The following is a 7,360-nucleotide window of genomic DNA, read 5'->3' on the forward strand; positions in this document are numbered from 1 at the left end:
CTGTTTTGGCTTACACGTAAATACAACGTTTTGTTCGTTACGTGGGAGCTACGTTACAAGGTTTCATAGATATACCATACAAAATGGACGGCTTTGCCTGCAAGAGTTGTCATTCTATTGAAGCATTTATTTAATAATTGTTTATATGATTAATACAGCATTTATATTAATCTAATGATTTAAAATTTACCAGAGATAAAAGAAAAATGCACAACTCTTGAGAACATTTGATTTAAACATGTTTTGTGAAATGCAATTAAAGTATAGTGAGTTGCTATAGATCATTATAATATTATAGATATATTCTAGATATTAGATATCATTATATGCAATATTATAGATTGTTCAAACTTGTACAATTTTTTTCCAATACTCCAGTAAACCACAAAAGTTAAAATAATAACGTAGCACAGAAGAAACGTCGTGACGTTGTTGGTGGTTACGTTAATAAAATGATCATATTACGTTTATTTGTAACCTTTGTTCAACTTGAACGTAAATACAACGTTTTGTTCGTTACGTGGCAGCTACGTTACTAAATGTTTATATTACGTTTAATTGTAACCTTTGAGCAGCTTGAACGTAAATACTACGTTTTGGTCGTTACGTGGCAGTTATGTTACAAGGTTTCATAAATTTACCATACAAAATGGACGGTTTTGCCCATTTTACGTTTCTATCTATGACTCTATGATAAACGATAAAGTGTTTTTTGATCTGTTATTTTATTTTTTGAAGCATATATTTAATAATTGTTTATAGGATTATTACGTCATTCATACTAATCGAATTATTTAAAAGTTACAAGAGATAAAAAATAAATACACTTCTAGCTCAATTTCCGCCATTGTCTATTTTCAAATGTGATTTTAAACTATAACGATTTGCTCCAGGGCATTAAAATATTATACAATATTATAAATTGTTTATATATCTATCATATAATATTTTAACATATGATTTTAATCGTACGAGATATGATTTATTTGTTAAAATTACAAAGTAATGATTTCTTATCAACCAATAGAGTCGACAAGGTTAATAGACTTTGATTTACATGGATCGAGATAAATTGGATAAATAAATATATATCTATATATATGTATATATATATACTAGATGGCCCGACAGACGTTGTTTTGTACCCATGTCTACAATTCAAAAGTACCATTTTTTTAATATCCTATTCTATACTTTTTATTTTAATATTCTGTTTGATATTCTAAATTAATTCAGGAGATTTCACCTAAATCAAATTTCAAGTGAATTGACATTTCTAGTAGATGACAGTTCGAATGTTTTCAATGTCAAACAATGATTAGTATTTTTTTGTAATTTTTGCCATTTATTTCTACAATATTACTATAGTTTTATCGTTCATTAAATCTTAAACATTTCCTTTGACAAACTCTAAAAAGACTTATCAAAATCCGAATAACCGTTTAGGAGAAGTATAAAATCATGCATCCGTAGAGAAGAATTTTATATATATAAGATATAACATTTATTAATATTGATATTTTTTTATTTGACACTTGTCATGTGTCATATTTCAGCAACTGCAAAATAGCTACAAAAAACTATAATTGAATTTTGAATTTTTGTGAATAGCAAAAATTATTGAAATATTTTTTAAATTTATTTTGTAAAAGATATACATGAGGGCAAACTCAATACAAATGTTAAAGTTGTTAATTAAATTTATGGTAGTATAAAATTTGTAAAAGTTTTGTTTATTTGATTTTTGGCTTTCAATTTACATCATTTGTTCATTAAACCTATTTTATAATTTAGCCATACAGTTGTAAAATTTGTATCATAATATTGATTTTTATCAAATTATTTTCAAAAAGTAGGCCAAAAAAAATAAAACACAAAAGTTACAGATTTTAATTAAATTTCTGAAATAAATTTTGTGATAGAATAGAATTTATGATATAAAAATTATGGGAATTTGTTTTTTAATCATTTTGTAAAAGAAACTCCATCTTCGTTTAAGTAAAACCAAACTCCATTAAAAAAAATATTGTTGGTAATATAATTTATTATAGAAAAAATTATTAGAACTTTTTTATTATTTTTGTTGCAATATAAATTTTTGATAGAATAGAATTTATGATGTAAACATTTATTAGAAGAGTATTAAAAAAAATAAAAGTAAAAAACTTATTATTAAAATTATAAAAGTAAACAAGATAAATCAAAGCACAAAAGTTGAAGTTTTAATTAAATTTTTCATAAATTAATGTTTTAACTTTGTGTTTAGTGTTTCCTCATGTATGCACATATTTTACAAAGAATTTGTTTTTTTTTTATGTACACCCTATGCATTTGTATGTACATAACTATTATACATAAATTGCTGAGTAATGACACATGTCAAGTGTCGAAACATATAATTAAAGAATTGTTAATAATAATTAAAATGTAATATTAATCAAAAATAAAACTAGTGGTGCATGGCATCGCGCCTTAAGGCAAATTGCTGGAACTTTCCGTACCAAAAACTAAATTGAAAAAAAAACATTATTTTTTTAAAAAACTTTGAAAAAAATAGATTTTTGAGAATATTGAATTTTTTGAAAAATTAGAATTTTTTTTATATTTAGAAATTTTTTGAAAATTTTAAACTTTTCCAAAGCAATCGCGCTGCATAGCTGTTTTAAAGTTGAAATTTCGAAGCGCATAAGCGCTGCGTCGTAGTCACACGTGTAAACATTGATACGGAACCCATATAAATGTGCACAAAATTTATACTTATTATTAAAATCTCTATAAAATATCTGAAAATATGATGCGCATATGTCTAATGATCATTTTTGACCTCCAAATTGCATTGTTTTATACTTTTTTATTGGATTACCAGAATTGCAGGACCTGCCTTGCCAAAAATCTTACCAATTGTTCATTTCGTCAATACAAGTAAAATGTTTTTTGAATTATTCAAATCAGACACTCTGTCCTTTCAAAAACTGATACACCATTTTTGGCATTTTTTGTCCTGTATTTTTGAAAAGGCTAGACCTGCTTTTGCCAAAAACTAATCAGCACATCTCCTTATCGATAGGAATCGATTTAATTATTCCCTGAACCGTGTTCCCGAAATCGTCGACAAAAATTTGTATCCGAACACATACACATACACATACATCGATTTTTTCTTAGGTATCCCAAAATGTTCAGAAACCTTTAAAACGTAAAGATATCTAAAAATTTCATTGTCGTTTTTTTGCGAGTACTATAACTTACCCTACGGGAAGTTAATACATTTTTTCCGTACGTTTCGATGCTAGATGTGGGTCATCATTCACCAATTTTTATACCATGAACAAAAAAAAACATAATTTTGTTAATATTAATCAGTTAAAATGAAAATTATGAATTTATATTTTAAACTATTTATTTGTTTATAATTTATTTATTTATAAATAAATAATTCTATAATTTGTTTAAATCCAATTATTATATATAATTTGTTTATTTATTAATTTCTGATTAAATATAAACAAATAATTTTATAACTTTTAAATTAAATATAACCACAATTTATTTATAACATATTAAATAAAGTAATTAATTATACATTTTTATATTCATTTATGGCACACTTTAAATATTTATTTATCTAAAACTAAGTTAATTAATTTAATTAAATTAAATTGATGAACGTTAAATTATAAAAAGGCGACACATGCTATTAGCACGAGACACACTTTAATACTGACGAAGAAATTGTAATCATTATATCTATACATACATAAATACTATCTATACATACATACATATATATATATATATATATATATAAATAATCCTCGTTTCATAATGTTAGTGACAATTCTCCTCCGAAACGGCTTGACCGATTTTTATAAATTTTATAATCACTTTCACTATGACGCTCTTAAGATTTTTTACTAGTTTTCGGACTAATTTATTTTATTTTCTTTTATTATAATTTGTAATTGAAAATCATATACACTCCTAAAATTTCACCCTCTTATTACAAACACCTATTTTTTAATTGTATGTCCTAAAACAACGGCATATTACTTAAAATTTCAATGATTTTTAACTTCCCGTAGGGCAAGTTATAGTAATCGCAAAAAAATCGAAAATGAAAATTTTTTAATTTCTCGACGTTTCAAAGGTTTCTGAATATTTTGGCATACCTTAGAAAAAATGGATGTATGTGTGTGTGTATGTATGTGCGGATACAAATTTTCGTCGACGATTTCGGGAACACCGATCAACTGATTTGAATAATTCAAAAAACATTCGATTCGTATTGATAAGGAGAAGTGCTGATTAGTTTTTGGCGAAGTCAGGTCTAGCCGTTCCGAAGATACGGGGCAAAAAGTGCCGAAAATGGTAACTCATTTTTAAGAGAACGGAGAGTCCGATTTTAATAATTCAAAAAACATTTTACTTGTATTGACAAGGTGAAGAACCGATAAAATTTCATAAAGGCAGGTCTAGCGGTTTCGGAGATCTAATGAAAAAAGTAAAAAAAAATGCTATTTGCCTGTCAAAAATGATCATTAGACATATGCACATCAAATTATCAGATATTTATAGAGATTTTAACAATAAGTATAATTTTGGTTTACATTCCTATGGGTTCCGTACCAATGTTTACGCGTTAGACGTCGACGCGGCGTTTACGCGGTTTGATATTTCGTCTTTATGCAGTTAAAGCAGTACGATTGCTTTGAAAACTAGCTGTAAGTGGAATTCTGTCTTAAGGCAATTAAGGCATCGTGCCTTAAGGCAAATTGCTGGAACTTCCCGTACCAAAAATTATTTTTTTAAAAACGATTAGCATTTTTAAAAAAAATTTACTTCAAAAAATAAGATTTTTGTCAAACAATTAGACAAAAAATTACTTTTTTTGAAAAAAAAAATTTTTTTTAATTTTTTTTTTTAAAAAAAAAAATGTTTTCTTTATTTTGACATATTTTGAAAGATCTAAACTTTTTTTCAAAGCAATCGTACTGCTTTAACTGCATAAAGACGAAATATCAAACCGCGTAAGCTCCGCGTCGACGTCTAACGCGTAAACATTGGTACGGAACCCATAGGAATGTAAACCAAAATTATATACTTATTGTTAAAATCTCTATAAAATATCTGATAATTTGATGTGCATATGTCTAATGATCATTTTTGACCGCCAAATGGCATTTTTTTTTACTTTTTTCATTAGATCTCCGAAACCGCTAGACCTGCCTTTATGCAAATTTGATCGGTATTTCACCTTGTCAATGCAAGTAAAACGTTTTTTGAATTATTAAAATCGGACGCTCCGTTCTCTTAAAAACTGAGTTACCGTTTTTGGCACTTTTTGTCCCGTATCTTCGGAACGGCTAGACCTGACTTCGCCAAAACGAATCAGCACGTCTCCTTATCAATACGAATCGAATGTTTTTTGAATTAATCAAATCGGTTGATCGGTGTTCCCGAAATCGTCGACGAAAATTTGTATCCGCACATACATACACACACGCACACACACACACACACACACACACACATACATCCATTTTTTTCTAAGGTATGCCAAAATACACCCAGGCCTCGCTATACGGCCGCTCTTTATACGGCCTTTCGCTATAACGGCCCTCTTTAATTAAGGAACGTTTTCGATATACGGCCTAAAATGTTTCGCTATAACGGCTTTTTTAAATTCCCGTAGCGCAAGTTATAGTAATCGCAAAAAAATCGAAAATGAAAATTTTTATATATCTTTACGTTTCAAAGGTTCAAACGTTTTGGAAAAACTATAATATCAAGGATGCTGTTGAGAACATTAGTGAATCCTGGAAGGAATTGAAATCGACAACAATGAATCATGTTTGGAAAAGAAATATGGCCAGAATGTATAAAAACTACCGATGCAGAAGTTAATTTCCTTCCTGAAGTTAGACAAAACATTTTGGATTTAGCACATGATCTCGGTTTTGAAGATTTAAACGAATCTGATGTGCTGGATCTACTTGCAGCTAATCAGTTGCAAGCAGAGCCGGCAATTGATGAAGATACAGAACCTGTTGTATCCAAACAGCTAACATCAAAAATCATGTCGAGCGCTTTTTCATATTTTGAACAAGGAATAACATCTTCCTTGAAAACGATCCTGACGTCGAACGTAGCACTAATGTCTCTCGAGGAATTAACTCAGCCATTAGCTGTTATAAATCACAAATCAATCACATCATCTAAATTTTTCAAACCACCAGCGCAAAATGATGGTGACAGTGGTCTGTATTTAAAAATTATGGAATGTTTTTGAAGTTTTTTATATTATGTAAAATTTATGTTCTTGTTAATATGTTTATAATTTAAATAAAATAAAAAAATAAAATGCATTTTGAATGATAAACCATATTATATATTTATTAAATTTGGAACCGATCCCATTGAATTTGTATGAATACGTATTAGAATAATTGATTCGTTATACGGCTTTTCGCTTTACGGCCAAGTTTTGCGGAACGTATCTAGGCCGTAAAGCGAGGCCCCAGTGTATTCAGAAACCTTTGAAACGTCGAGAAATGCAAAAATTTTCATTTTCGATTTTTTTGCGATTACTATAACTTACCCTACGGGAAGTTAAAAAAGTTTAGATCTTTCAAAATATGTCAAAATAAAGAAAACATTTTTGTCAAAAAAAAAAAATTACAAATTTTTTTTTTTCAAAAAAAGTAATTTTGTGTCTAATTGTTTGTCAAAAAAAATTATTTTTTGAAGAAAGAATTTTTTTTCAAAAATGTTAATCGTTTTTAAAAAAATAATGATAATTGGTACGGGAAGTTCCAGCAATTTGCCTTAAGGCACGATGCCTTAATTGCCTTAAGCCAGAATTCTACTTACAGCTAGTTTTAATTTAACCATTTTCGTAGGACTATATATTTTAAAATATTTCCCATGACAAGCATTATTGCTATGTTAAATTTCATTAAAACGCAAAGATATTCACCTTTTATTTTTGAGGAAACGGCCCAGCCGATCTTTACCGAAAACTAATTAGCACGATTACCAAAATGATATTTTTAGAATGGTTTTAAATATTCATCGAACAGAACTAACAACATTCATCAAAACCAGTCAACAATCCAAGTTTCATCGAATGACTTCAATTTTTTAAATCGGTCAGCCGTTTTTAAGAAAACGTCGACTCACGTACATACGGGACATACTTTTTTCAATTTCGGTCCCAAACGATTCAGAACGACTGAAAGGCTTACACTTATCAAAAACCAACCAACAACACCCAAGTTTCTAACGAATGACCTTTAAATTTTTGAAATCGGTCCAGCCGTTTTTGAGAACACGTCGACGTAAGGTCACATACACACGCACA

Source organism: Ctenocephalides felis, unplaced genomic scaffold (genome assembly GCF_003426905.1).
Source record: "Ctenocephalides felis isolate EL2017-DRISC unplaced genomic scaffold, ASM342690v1 CF-g0.4_SCAFFOLD_02873, whole genome shotgun sequence".
NCBI lineage: Eukaryota > Metazoa > Arthropoda > Insecta > Siphonaptera > Pulicidae > Ctenocephalides > Ctenocephalides felis.